At 43.7% G+C, this 14,202-nt stretch overlaps 1 protein-coding gene across 2 annotated transcripts in view; it reads right to left on the bottom strand.

The window, feature by feature from the left end:
• GRID2 (glutamate ionotropic receptor delta type subunit 2) overlaps positions 1-14,202 on the bottom strand; it is a 1,987,749-nt gene that overhangs the window by 1,563,534 nt on the left and 410,013 nt on the right. The window lies entirely within an intron of this gene.

Genomic DNA, 14,202 nt, shown 5'->3' with positions numbered 1-14,202 from the left:
GGGTAGATGGTAAAGCAACAGTAACATCTGCAGAAGAAAGACCATGTTCCAGTCAAACTAAGATCTCTACTTCTTTTCGTGGACAATGTGATATGATCCCTTTTTTACGGACACGCCCATCGCTACAAATTCCAGATGAGGCACAAAAACAGCAGGTGCTTCAATGGATATCAAGTGCTCCTTCAAGTGGGCTCTCCTCCACCTCAACTTCAACATCACAAATACTCCAGTCCTCAGAGGTGTCACCCCAATCGCACTTGCTTTCTCACAGCTCCCAAGTCTCCAGCTGCCTGTCTGAGAATGGGGTAACACATATAGTTGAGACATATATGCAGAGCTGTTTACTCATACTATAGCCTGGGAATCAGAGGTCTGCTCCAGAGTTTCTGTGAATCCAGACGAGGAAATGATCTGCACTGATACCCAGATTGTTTATGAGTCGGATCCAGGCCCAGATGTAGAAGGTTCTGAGCATAATGTAGACCCTGGTTCCCAAACTGTAACTTCTGTTGGTGGAGACAATGAGGAAGACGATGATGAGACTCAGATAGCCGATTGGAGCGACAACTTGACTTTTCGGTCAGGGCAGGAAGAGGTTGGCTCTGAGGACGACGGGTGTGAGAACACACAGGGTGATGATGATGAGGTTGGAGAACCCACTTACTGTCAACCCACAGTCAGCCAGTCTATGAGGTCAGCAGAGGAGGTGGAGGAGGATGCTAGTGACGACGAGGTTAGGTTGAGCCTTCCTGGACAGAGACGTAGTACTGGAAGCACGTCAACAACTGCATCCTCAACCACAACTCTGCCTCTGACCACAAGTCATGGAGGCTCTTCAGGTCACATAAGCTCTAAGCCTTGCATAGCCTGGGCATTTTTTGAGATTGCAAAGGATGACCCAACTCATGTTATCTGTAACATTTGTCACCAAAAGCTATGTTGAGGCAAAAACATCCATAGTTTGAGTACTTCATGCATGAACCGTCACATGGATATGAAGCATAAGTTGCAGTGGGAAGCTCACTGTGCTACAATACGGCCTAGCGTGCCGGACCAACCACTGTCTGCCCCATCTGGTGCATCCATGGCCTCTTCATCCTCTGTGACTGGGGGGGACAGCAGTCACACATGTTTTTGGATGCAGACCTGCCACCTCTTTACCGGCAACATCCAGTGTGATTGGCAGGTCGTCAGTTCATTTGGAAGTGGAAACACCTGCTGTTGTTGAGCGCTCTACGACATCAAGAGCACCACCTTTGGATCAAGGCAACATAACATGTCCACCAGCATCTTCCTCACAGACCGGCAGTTTGCCGAGGACACCCTACTCAACCCCGTCTAAGCACAACAGCCAGCCCATCGGTCCCTCAGATGTGGACAAGTAAAAGACCATTTTCTCCTAGCCATGACAAAGCTAAGAGGTTGAATTTCACCATCTGCAAGCTGTTAGCTATAGAAATGCTGCCTTTCCGCCGGGTGGACGCAGAGGATTTTCGAGACCTTATGTCCGTTGCAGTGCCTCAGTACCAGATGCCCAGTCTCCACTACTTCTCGAAGAAAGCTGTGCCTGCACTACACCAGCATGTTGCAGACAACATCACCGCTTCCTTGAGAAACTCTATGTGTGACAGGGTGCATTTCACCACAGACACTTGGACGAGTAGGCATGGACAGGGGCGTTACATGTCGCTGACTGGGCACTGGGTAACTATGGTGACAGCAGGACAAGGGGCTGCTGTCCAAGTCTTTCCGCCCCCACGAGTTGTGCGTCAATCCTCTTTATCTAGAAGTTTCTCCACTGTTTCTGCCTCCTCAACCTCCTCTCGGTCCTCCACCTGCACCCAAAGCCTGTCTGGTCATGCCACCCGCGTTCTAACTGCGCAGAAGGAATCCTGCACACCTCCTTACTATGCTGGCAGCAGGGCTCAACGGTATCAAGCGGTGTTTACTTTGAAATGTCTGGGAAATGTGAGTCACACAGCTGAGGAGTTGTGGTCAGCTCTGGAGACCGAGTTTCATGAATGGTTGTCACCACTGAACCAGCAGCCAGGGAAGGCCGTGTGTGACAATGCTGCAAACCTTGGTGTGGCCCTTCGCTGGGGCAATGTCACACATGTGCCTTGTATGGCTCACGTGTAGAACCTGATTGTCCAGCAATTTTTAGCCCACTATCCCGGACTAGATGGCCTTCTGCAGAGGGCACGGTAGCTGTGTGCTCACTTCCGCCATTTGCATCCTGCAACGCAACGACTTATATCTCTACAGCAGTCGTTGGGCCTGCCAGTTCACCGGCTGAAATGCGATGTGCCGACACGATGGAATTCAACTCTGCACGTGTTGCAGCAACTGTGGCAGCACCGACGATCCCTGGTGCAATACGTTATGATGTATAGCCTGGGCCAACGAGATCCAGAGGTGGGGCAAAGCACGCTGAAGGAGTGGTCTCAGATCAGGGACCTATGCAACCTTCTGCACAGTTTTGAAATGGCGATGAAGATGTTTAGTGCTGACCATGCCATTATCAGCATGACTTTTCTGGTCATTTACATGCTGGAGCACACTTTAAACAATATTTGTAGTCAGATGGTGGGACAAGAGGAGGTGGAGGAAGTACAGTAGGAGTCGTATGCGGAAGGGATAACATCTCCAAGGTCCCGACGGTCAGCAGCAACAAGGCGGCAGGCATGGGAGGGTGGGGGAGGGGGATTAATGAGGGCGCATGGTAGCAGCCAAATTGTTGAGAAAGTTGCAGGAGCCAATGAAGAAGTGGAGTACGAACTGGCAATGGGCATGGAAGACTCATCAGATGAGGGAGACCTTGATCACATTTCTGTTGTGCGAGGTTGGGTAGGGCAGAGGAAGGAAGCATGATTCTTATCTCGCCACCAACACAACAAGGATTTGGTCCTCCTGGATGCGCAAGACACATGAGTGCCTTTTTGCTGCACTACCTGCAACATGACTCTCGGATTGTCAGAATTCGAAGTAATCCCGACTACTGGGTTGCCACACTCTTAGATCCCCGGTACAAAAGTAAATTTGCCAAAATAATTCCTGCCATAGAAAGGGATTCACGCATGCAGTAGTATCAGCAGAGGCTGTTACAGAATCTTACATCTGCTTTTCCACAAAACACCAGTGGTGCACGCAGTGAATCTCACAGTTCTAACTTGCCAACCATGGGACTGTCGAGTCTTCGTCACTCAAACCATAACAGTAACGCCGTATCGGCTGGTAACACAAATTTTGTGGAATCGTTTCAATAATTTTTTAGACCATCCTTTGCAAGGCCACAGAAGACAAGAAGTCTGACACATAGTCAACGCCTAGAGAGGATGGTACAGGAGTATCTCCAAGTGAACATCGAAGCCATGATGGTGTCACTGGACCCTTGCTCTTTTTGGGCTCCCAATCTGGAAAAATGGCCTGAGCTCGCCACTCACGCCTTGGAGATCTTGTCGTGCCCAGCAGCCAGCGTTCTCTCTGAACGTGTGTTCAGCGCTGCTGGTGGTGTGCTGACACATAAGCGCAAGCAGCTGTGCACTGAGAATGTAGACAGACTCACGTTCATAAAGATGAACAAATCATGGATCTGCAAGGACTTTTCTACCTCTGTGTCATCCTGGGGAGACTAAAAGCTTGAGGATTTTGGAAAATCACCTCACCAACCATTTTAAGAAACTCTGGGGCAATTGATGCCACCTAAGTGGTGCCTGTGCCACAATTTTTGGAAAAAATGTAGACTCTTTTTGGAGTCCCCTTGCTGTGTTTAAATGATGTTGGCATTGTCAATTCCTGGTGGGTTGGGTCCCTCCCCCCCCCTTTTAACCGTAGGAAACCACATACACTATGGCTTGGGGTAACACAGATGGTTGAGTCTGCAGAGCTATTTACTCATATTATTGCCTGGGAATCAGAGCTGTGCTCCAAAGCTTCATTGTCTGCTAGTCAGCGTAGTAGCCCAGCTGTGAAGCAATCTATACCGCCTGTGTATCTAATAACAATTTTTTACTGCATCAAACCCAGCCAATCATTTTGTGCTAGTAGCAGTGTCTCGTAGTCAGCGGAGTAGCTCATCTAAAGCAAGCTACACCGCCTTTGCATCTAATAACAATTTTTAACTGAATCTAGCCCAGGCAATACTTTGGGCCTAGTAGCAGTGTCTGCTAGTCAGCGGAGTAGCCCAGCTGTTAAGCAAGCTACACCGCCTGTAGATCTAATTAAAAATTTTTAACTGCATATAGCCCAGGCAATACTTTGTTTCAATGTGTTTTTGTTTGCCTGCTATTGGTTTTAACGTGTTCGACGGTGTGCGACGAACCAGTCGTCAAACCGTTCGGCGAACATGCCGGTGTTTGACGAACCAAACCCGAACACTACGGGGGTGGCTCAACACTATTTGTGACTCCGGAGATTCTGTGACTTGGAACAAAGAACATTTAGTACCGGACCAATGTATTGTTCCCAGCAGCCGTATGTTAGTCAACATAGCCGGAGGTGAATCTTTGAACAATCGATGGGCTCGACTACATTAAGTCTGGGGTCACAGTCATGGAATGGTGGATGTAAGAGTAGTGTGGCATCTACCAGTAGATATGTTGCTGGGAAACAATCTGGGAGCAGGATTGGTGTGCCACTAGGCCAATGTCGTAACTCGAAGCCAAAGAATGGTTCACACTGCGTCAGCTGAGAGGAAAAGGAGTAATCTCAACATGCCGATCCATTGTGTGAGTGTTGAAGGTAGATCCAGGGAAGCCGTCACCACAGGGAGTCTCATATGCAGACCCAGGTGATGGGTTCAACCTGTGAAAAACACCTCCACTAATGCACACTTAGCTTTGGGGGCAGGTAAGAGCAGTTCTGCCAAATGAAGGAGAAAAGAAGCCACATGTTTAGTGGGGAGTTGGTGGAATGTAGTCGAAGGGAGAGGATCTAATCTGAGGACCTGGACCATGGATGGATCGATGGCATATGGACATCAGTACCGACTGGGCAGGATAAATGTGCTACAGTTGTGGGATATGTCGTTGAGATTTAAACTTTCTTAAAGGACTGTTGCTACTGGATACCTGTGCTTCTATCATTTTATCTGTCATATGGAGGATCGTGGACTGTGACTACAGACTATACTGGCTGAAGATACGAAATCTGTGGGCCAACCAAAAGTTTGGGGACAGTGAGAATCGCCTGGCGTAAAGTCAGTGGAACTACCGCCCCGGGGAGGGGATATTGTGGACTGAGACAATTGAATTTTGAACATTTACCTGGAATTGCTGTATTACCATGGATATAAGAAATAAAATATTGTTGCATCGTTAACCTGCCTAGGTGATTATTAAAACCCACAATCTAAGATCTTCACAGTGACCCTGGCTCCTGTGACCCCTTTCCATTGCCACCGCTCCCCAGGTCGGATTATAAGATAAAAAACAACAAAACAAAATCTAAGCCAACCAAGAATTGGCATAAACTTATACAAATGTGTTTAAAGCTAGGCCAAATTTATCATCCATAATGAGCCACTATGATAAGTTAAGTATGTTTTCAGACTGTCTAGCCTGTCTAGTTTCCACCATCTCTATATTCTAGGCAGGATCTTCCCCACATTCCTGTTTGTTTCCTTTCTTACCTAGGGTATAGTAAATTGTAAAATGTAACTATGTCTATACATGAAACAGTATTCCTTTTCATATTCTATTTCACTGCTGTATCTTGAAAGTATATACCAAATAATCCAATTCTATTAATATGTAAAATAGCTAAATAAATTTATAGATGTGCTAAAAGAATGCAAATACTAAAGATAAATAGAGGCATGAGATTATAGCGGTTGTTCAGTCATATTATATTGATGGCCTAACATCATCATCATCGATTTTGTCCAACACCAATCAGCTATTATTTGTCTCATCGGTCACCAGATGTAAGTTCTTTGAAAAGAGCTATTTCACACTATCAAATATCAGCTGAGTAGTGGGAACGTTCATTGTAAGTACTGCACCAATCCAATAATGATTCTCCGTTTAGGGAATAAAAGAGCTTTGAAGATAGGCTGCGCCTGTGGAAAATAGTCTCTTGCTGCGAGCCAGTTCATTGAGAGTTCTTTTATTCAGACAATGCGTTTCAACACCGCATTGGTGTCTTTTTCAAGTCATAAAATAATGTAGCCAATCATCAAAGTGTTTTATTCCCTATATGGAGAGTTTTTTTATCTGGGGACTTAGCAGGTGGCATTTCAAACATGGCACCATACAATCCTTTAGGCGAGCAACTTTTTAACTTTTTTTTTCTCCTCCTTAAATAGGGTCACCCTATTGTGTGCGCTTTTCCCCGCAACTTATTTGTTTAATCCAATAATAAAAGGTCATCAATATTAATTGGCAGAACAACCCCTTAAAGTTTTTTTTCACAATTGACATAGCAGAGAGAAACACATAAAAGGTGAAATTGAAATGGAAAAAAAAATATTTTACTTCCACTTTTGTAAGTGTTATAAAAATGTAATCTTTAGCTAGTTACATATGTACACAATTAAAAAAAATGCATGCATAAAGGCCAAAAAACATGTAAAAATCTAATAGTATGTGAAGATACTTTAATAAATGGAGAACACAATGTCATGGTGCTACAAAAAAGTGTTAGAATAATGCTTTTTTTTCCTATTCCTATGAAGGATAAGACATAAAATGTATATATAGCCCCTAAATCTTCAGCTTTGTGACTCTTTTAGATATTAGATCTGCGGTATATTCATTAGTTTAAATATACCTCATGTTGGTTTCTCATGCTTAAACCTGCTTAGAATAGAATAGCAACAGAACCTCTCTGTACCTATACAGAATAGTAAAGATTGATTTCCAATGAACAGTCTGTGATTTCAATTCCCGGAACATAGAAAGGCTTTTGTGCTTAACATATTTGGCAATCAATTCTTTTTTTCTACTATTATTTTTCCAGTGAGAAGGGTACACACTCAGAGAGTAACAAATTCAGTCTAAATATAAAATTGACATTGCTCTCTGACCTCGCTACTTAGGTGGTTAGAGTCTTGAGCGATGCCTAAGGTTCTTTAGTTTCCTTACTTTGTTAAACATAATTTCAGAGAAACATTGAATTTCTTGGTGCAGTGATTTGCTGCAGTAAGAAACGGTTCAGGCATCCTCAAAGCCTTAAAAAAGAGATGTGATATCAGGAAGATAAAAGCTGTTTTTCACTACTTTTGTTGCCTACTAAACGATTGTACTTATTCATGAAGTATACATTATTTTTACTGTATTTTGAAGTGCTCTTTGTTTTTTAATTCTGTACAAATGGTAAATTGTATGGTTACAGAATTGTTTGTGCACTTTTGATTATTTTGTTTTCCTACCTTATGTAAGTGCTTGATTTATTTCAATGTATTCTCTTTCAGAAACTCTGTATTCTGTTGACATATGTGTACTCTCACAAGAGATTTCTTGTTATCGTTAGCTGAAAATGAGCTTCTAAAATAAATGTGACATTGACTGCATATCATGATGTAAGGGGTTGTTTTTCTGAACTGAAAGTGAATATAAATTCAATTTGGATTATGTGCATATATGTGATAAGCGCTGGTGAAAAACTTATAATACAGGATAATATAATATAGATAATTTATGACAGGTCTCTCACTGTAAAGTACTGATTTTTACCCTCCATTCTGTATTGGTAGAGAATATATGTTTTTCTTTGCTGCTCTTATCTGTGTTCTGTAGATTTTGACTTCAATTTCACCGGTAAAGTGTGCTGATTGTGAAAGGTTGCGTAAGGCTGTGTGCCCACGATGCGTTTTTCAAGCGTTTATGCTGCGGAATTTCCGCAGCATAAACGCTTGGGAAACGCTTGGTAAACCTTCCCCCATGGTCTCCAATGCAATTCCGCACTTTCAATGCCCATGCTGTGGATTTTTCCGCAGCTTTTATGCTGCGCTCAAAAATGTCCATTAATTTTGCGGAAGCACTGCGTTTTCGCCGCCATTGACTTGCATTAGAACGCGCCAATTCCGCAAGACTGCATCTCTACTTGCGTAATTGGCGAGTTCTAATGTGCGGATGGTACCCGGGTGTGGAGGACAGGAGACTCTCCTCCACACCCAGGTACCATAAAAAAAATAAAAAAATAAAAAATAAAGATTATATTCACCTTCCGACGGCCCCCGGACTTCTTCTCTTCGCTTGCCGACAGATCGCGCAGGACTGAAGGACTTGCACTGACGTCACAGTCATGTGATGGCAGGTCTTTTCAGTACAGCATACTGTGATCTGCCGGCAGCCAGCACATGAGCGCAGCAAGCCTGCAGGGGACATCGGAAGGTAAGTATTGGTTTATTTTTTTATTTTTAACCACTCTCTCGGGTCACACTATATAAATCCATGCCGTTTGCATGGATTTATATAGTGTGACCTAGTTGTCACAAGCACTTTCCAAGTGATGCTAATCGCTTGGAAAGCGCTTGTCAACCCGCATGCGGAAATGCCAGTGAATAACGCTTCATTTCCGCATGTCCCTGGCAGGAAAACGCATGTACAATTTGCATGCTTTTTTTTCTGCCAGGGAGATGCAGAAACGCTCAGGAAAAAATCCTGAGCATTTCTGCATCAAGGGCACATAGCCTAAGGGAGAGAAAGGATGCGCTCTCATTTTAGTTAAATTATAAAATTTTCTTTTCATTTGGGCAGTTATGCTTTTTTGTGATGATTTATGGAACTTTACAACATGTTTTATGCATTGTTTAATTCATGTCAATTAAATTTAGCAACATTTGGAGAATATTCTAGGTACAAGAACTTTGATGAGCATGTACTGGCAATTATATAGGGATAGGTTTTTGTACTTGTGGCATTGGTGTGTTTTCATTGGTCTTGTCCCATGTGGCCCACAATGTTCTCTCCTTTTATGCAAACTATTAATAAAGTTGGAGTCAGCTCTGACAAAAGCTTTGCTAGATTTAAACAGTGTTCCACAGTTTGCATAGTCCGGTCACAATGAAAGATAGCAGTCCGGGGAATGGCAGTTAGTGCCTAGCCTAAATGAAGGCTTTTGTTGAAGGAAGCCATCTAGGAAAACTCTGCAGGGTATTACCTTCCATAAAATTAGGCATCTGGATGGAAATTATAATCTGTAATTTGTCCAACTGCCTGGTGATTGTCTAGTTAATGTTACCTATGCTAAAAACATGTTGAAAGTGCGCCAAAATGCCAAAGGTCTATGCTTCTATGTCAGGTCTTAAAATTATTTGAGTAAAATATAGATACTGTTACAACCATACAAATTGTATATATTTACTTGTTGTTACTTGGTTATGACCTTGTCGGCTCTATTTATTTACATCATAAAGATACTTAAGAGGCTTTCCTACCAGAGCACAGCAAAGGGTGGTTGTCCACTGACTAGATGGAAAGCTACCAGAGACATCTGCTTCCTCATCCTGCCAGAGTCAGGCATGGCAATACTTCTAAAGAATCCCTGAGAACAGCATTTTTATGGCAATTTAACTATAATTAACAGATTCTAGACTTACTGGAGAAACACAAAGCCACCATGAAATACACCTCAGTCACCGTTATATTACACCAGGTTGAATTGATTGGTGAGAGAACACATTGTTCCTCTCATTTGTCAGAGCTTTTGAGCCTAGAATAACTCTCAAATGTCATTGCCCTCACCCCCTCCAATTGTGTATACAATGCACAGACTGAGTGAAAAAGGAGTAAACAGTCCTGTAAAGACTCAATCCTTAGACTCTGTGTGAACCAATCCTGTTACCAGCATCTGCTTACAACAGAGACTATTATGTCTTGTTTAATGAAAGCTCTCAGAGATACTGTTGGGTGCTAGATAGATGGATAGATTGATAATACCAGTATGTTTGAACTGTGAGTGAAGCAGAAAGAGGAGGTTGACAATCCATTGTTATTTATTATAACTCAAGTTATTGTGAATCAATTGACAGGAACTTTCCAATCATCCATGTTATTAATCTATGACCACTGGACAGAATCCCCAAGAACAGTTTCTTATGTGACACCATCCCTGGCTCTTCTTTTGATTAGCAGGACTGTCAAGATGTCAAATGTGCATCATACTGAAATGACATAGCACCAGGCTAGCTAATGCAAAGAAGCGCTGCAAATCACAGCAGGTATATGCAATTCTTAGAGCTTCCATCCAGCGGACACATGTTACTGATGTGGCTGATGAACTGGGTTCTGTGAATCGATTCACACTTAGTGAAAACACAATGCATTACTATTGTACTTTTCTTACTACCCAGTTATATAATTGGTATTACCACTTAGTGAGCAGTGGTTAGAGGTTACCTGATATAGAGGTAGAATACTTTCCCACCACATATCCTTAAAGTGATATTCATAGAAACTGCCATGAACTCTGAGATGCAAGGAAATCTAAGCCCTGTAAGACCCTAGAGTCACTGTCCAGCCTACGTAGTACTGAGAATACCTAACTGAACACTTGTGCACTATTTATATTTTCTAAGCATTTAGCTTGGAGCCATTGTCATTAGGTTAAGTGCCTAGTAGAGATGAGCGGTGTTCGACTCGAACTGTTCACCAATCTCAAATTCGAGCCTTTTTTTGGGCGGTGTTTGAGCCGTTCGGCGAACCCGAACGATTTTAAAAAAATTCGGCTGTTCGAGGTTATGTTCGATAACTGTTCATGCACCAAAATCATAACTGGATTTTTTCTTAGTAATGCTGAAAATTAATGTTAATACGCAGTTTGAGTGTACAGCGGGGCGGGGGGAGGGGCAGGGGATGGATCTCTGCAGAAATAATGAAGATCTCCATTTTTTTTCTCTCTTTCCCGCATTTACAGTGGGGAGGTGCAATCTGTCAGCCTATCAGCAGCGCACACACGGAGCGAACTGCTTTTTTTCACACAAGCAAGGGCATGTGTCATTGGCAGTGTATTTCACATGTCCTTGCCCTATAAGACCAAGCCATTTTCCCCGTCGCCACCATTTTCTCACTGCTGCAGCTGCGTGTTAGACGGCACCGCTGTTGCTGTGTGCGCTATACCTTGTTAATTTCAAGCCAATTTTCGCACAAATCTACAGATAGCTTGGGAGTAGGGAATAGTTGTGATTGCAGTCCTTTTAAGGACTAGGTTACATCATTTCCTACGACTTTTATCTGGCAGGTCTGTGCTCTTAAATAGATAGGTTGGGAGAAAAGACTAATTGTAATTGCAGTCCTTTTCAGGGCTAGGTTACATCAGTTCCTATCACTTTTATCAGGCAGGTCTGTGCTCTTAAATAGATAGGTTGGGAGTAAAGACTAATTGTAATTGCAGTCCATTTCAGGGCTAGGTTACATCAGTTCCTATCACTTTTTGCCAGGCAGGTCTGTGCCAGTGCTGTGCAAGTTTTTTTCACAGCATTTGGCTAAATCTAGCAAAGCAAATCCTTTTTGTCCTCTTGCAGTGTGTGTTAGTCAGTGGAGAAGCCTATCTGTGTTGCAAGCTACACCACCTGTGTATAGAATACAAATTTTTTTACTGCACCTAGTGAAGTAAAACCTTTTGGGCATAGCATCATTCTATTAGTCCATCTATACTAACCTCCACCAGGTTGCAAATTCAATATAATTTTTTTCTGCATCTAGCTCTGAAAAAATATTTTGGCTTGTAGCAGTGTGTGGGACTTGTTCTATTAGCCCATCTATACTAACCTCCACCAGGTTGCAAATTCAATCTATTTTTTTCTGCATCTAGCTCTGAAAAAATATTTCGGCTTGTAGCAGTGTGTGGGACTTGTTCTTTTAGTCCATCTATACTAAACTCCACCAGGTTGCAAATTCAATCTAATTTTTTTCTGCATCTAGCTCTGAAAAAATATTTCAGCTTGTAGCAGTGTGTGGGACCTGTTCTATTAGTCCATCTATACTAACCTCCACGAGGTTGCAAATTCAATCTAATTTTTTTCTACATCTAGCTCTGAAAAAATATTTCGGCTTGTAGCAGTGTGTGGGACTTGTTCTATTAGTCCATCTATGCTAACCTCCACCAGGTTGCAAATTCAATCTTATTTTTTTCTGCATCTAGCTCTGAAAAAATATTTCGGCTTGTAGCAGTGTGTGGGACTTGTTCTATTAGTCCATCTATACTAACCTCCACCAGGTTGCAAATTCAATCTTATTTTTTTCTGCATCTAGCTCTGAAAAAATATTTCGGCTTCTAGCAGTGTGTGGGACTTGTTCTATTAGTCCATCTATACTAACCTCCACCAGGTTGCAAATTCAATCTAATTTTAATCTGCATCTAACCCAGCCAATACTTTTAGGCTAATACCACAGTTTGGCCACTCAGCTCTGCTCGGTTCCCATCCATTGTTTTTTGTGCAAACAACTCCAGAGTTGTGAATTAGTTAACGACCAAAATGAGTGGAAAAAGGCCTGCTGCTGGTGGAAAGGGGAATAGGCGTGTTGGGACGGGAAAAAAAGGTTGTGTCCGTGGGGTAGGTGTTAAAGCAACAGTAACATCTGCAGAAGAAAGACCATCTTCCAGCCAAACTAAGATGTCTCCTTCTTTTAGCGGACAATATTATAAGATCCCTTTCTTATGGCCACGCCAATCGCTACAAATTCCAGATGAGGCACAAAAACAGCAGGTGCTTCAATGGATATCAAGTGCTTCTTTAAGTGGGTTCTCCTCCACCTCAACTTCAACATCACAAATACTCCAGTCCTCAGAGGTGTCACCCCAATCGCACTTGCTTCCTCACAGCTCCCAAGTCTCCAGCTGCCCGTCTGAGAATGGGGTAGAACAGTTGGTTGAGTCTGCAGTGCTGTTTACTCATACTATAGCCTGGGAATCGAAGGTCGGCTCCAGAGCTTCTGTGAATCCAGACGAGGAAATTATCTGCACTAATGCCCAGAATCTTTATGAGTCGGATCCTGGACCAGACGCAGAATGTTCTGACCATAATGTAGACCCTCGTTCCCAAACTGTTACTCCTGTTGGTGGAGACAATGAGGAAGATGATGATGAGACTCAAATACCTGATTGGAGCGACAACTTTAGTTTTTTGTGAGGGCAGGAAGAGGTTGGCTCTGAGGATGACGGGTGTGAGAACACACAGGGTGATGATGACGAGGTTGGAGATCCCACTTACTGTCAACCCACAGTCAGCCAAGAGATGAGGTCAGCAGAGGAGGTGGAGGAGGATGCTAGTGACGACGAGGTCAAATTGCGCCTTCCTGGACAGTGACGTAGTACTGGAAGCACGTCAACAACTGCATCCTCAAACACAACTCAGCCTCTCACCACAAGTCGTGGTGGCTCTTCAGGTCGCATGGGTGCTAAGCCTTGCATAGCCTGGGCATTTTTTCAGATCGATAAAGATGACCCAACTCGTGTTATCTGTAACATTTGACAGCAAAAGCTAAGTAGAGGCCAAAAAATACATAGTTTGAGTATTTCATGCATGAACCGGCACATGGACATGAAGCATAAGTTGCAGTGGGAAGCTCACTGTGCTACAATGCGGCCTAGCCGGCCGGGCCAACCACCGTCTGCCACATCTTGTGCATCCGCGGGCTCTTCATCCTCTGTGACTGGGGGGACAGCAGTCACACCTGTTTTGGGACGCAGACCTGCCACCTCTTTACCCGCAACAGCCAGCGTGATTGGCAGGTCATCATTTTCTTTGGAGGTGGAAACACCAGCTGCTGTTGAGCGCTGTCCGACATCGATAACACCACCTTTGGATAAAGGCAACCTAACATGTCCGCCTGCATCTTCCTCACAGACCGGCAGTTTGCCGGGGACCCCCTTCTCAACCCTGTCTAAGCACTACAGCCAGCCCTCGGTCCCTCAGATGTGGACAAGTAAAAGACCATTTCCTCCTAGCCATGAGAAAGCTAAGAGGTTGAATTTCACCATCTGCAAGCTCTTGGCTACAGAAATGCTTCCTTTCCGCCTGGTGGAAACAGAGGATTTTCGAGACCTTATGTCCGTCGCAGTGCCCCAGTACCAGATGCCCAGTCGGCACTACTTCTCAAAGAAAGGTGTGCCTGCGCTCCACCAGCATGTCGCACACAACATCACCGCTTCTTTGAGAAACTCTGTGTGTGACAGGGTGCATTTCACCACAGACACTTGGACGAGTAGGCATGGACAGGGCCATTACATGTTGCTGACTGGGCACTGGGTAACTATGGT

The sequence above is a fragment of the Phyllobates terribilis genome, unplaced genomic scaffold (genome assembly GCF_046119375.1).
Source record: "Phyllobates terribilis strain yellow unplaced genomic scaffold, ASM4611937v1 Scaffold_1__5_contigs__length_1240528914, whole genome shotgun sequence".
Lineage (NCBI taxonomy): Eukaryota > Metazoa > Chordata > Amphibia > Anura > Dendrobatidae > Phyllobates > Phyllobates terribilis.
The sequence above is the reverse complement of the archived record's forward strand: the minus strand, read 5'-3'. Positions and strand labels throughout refer to the sequence as shown.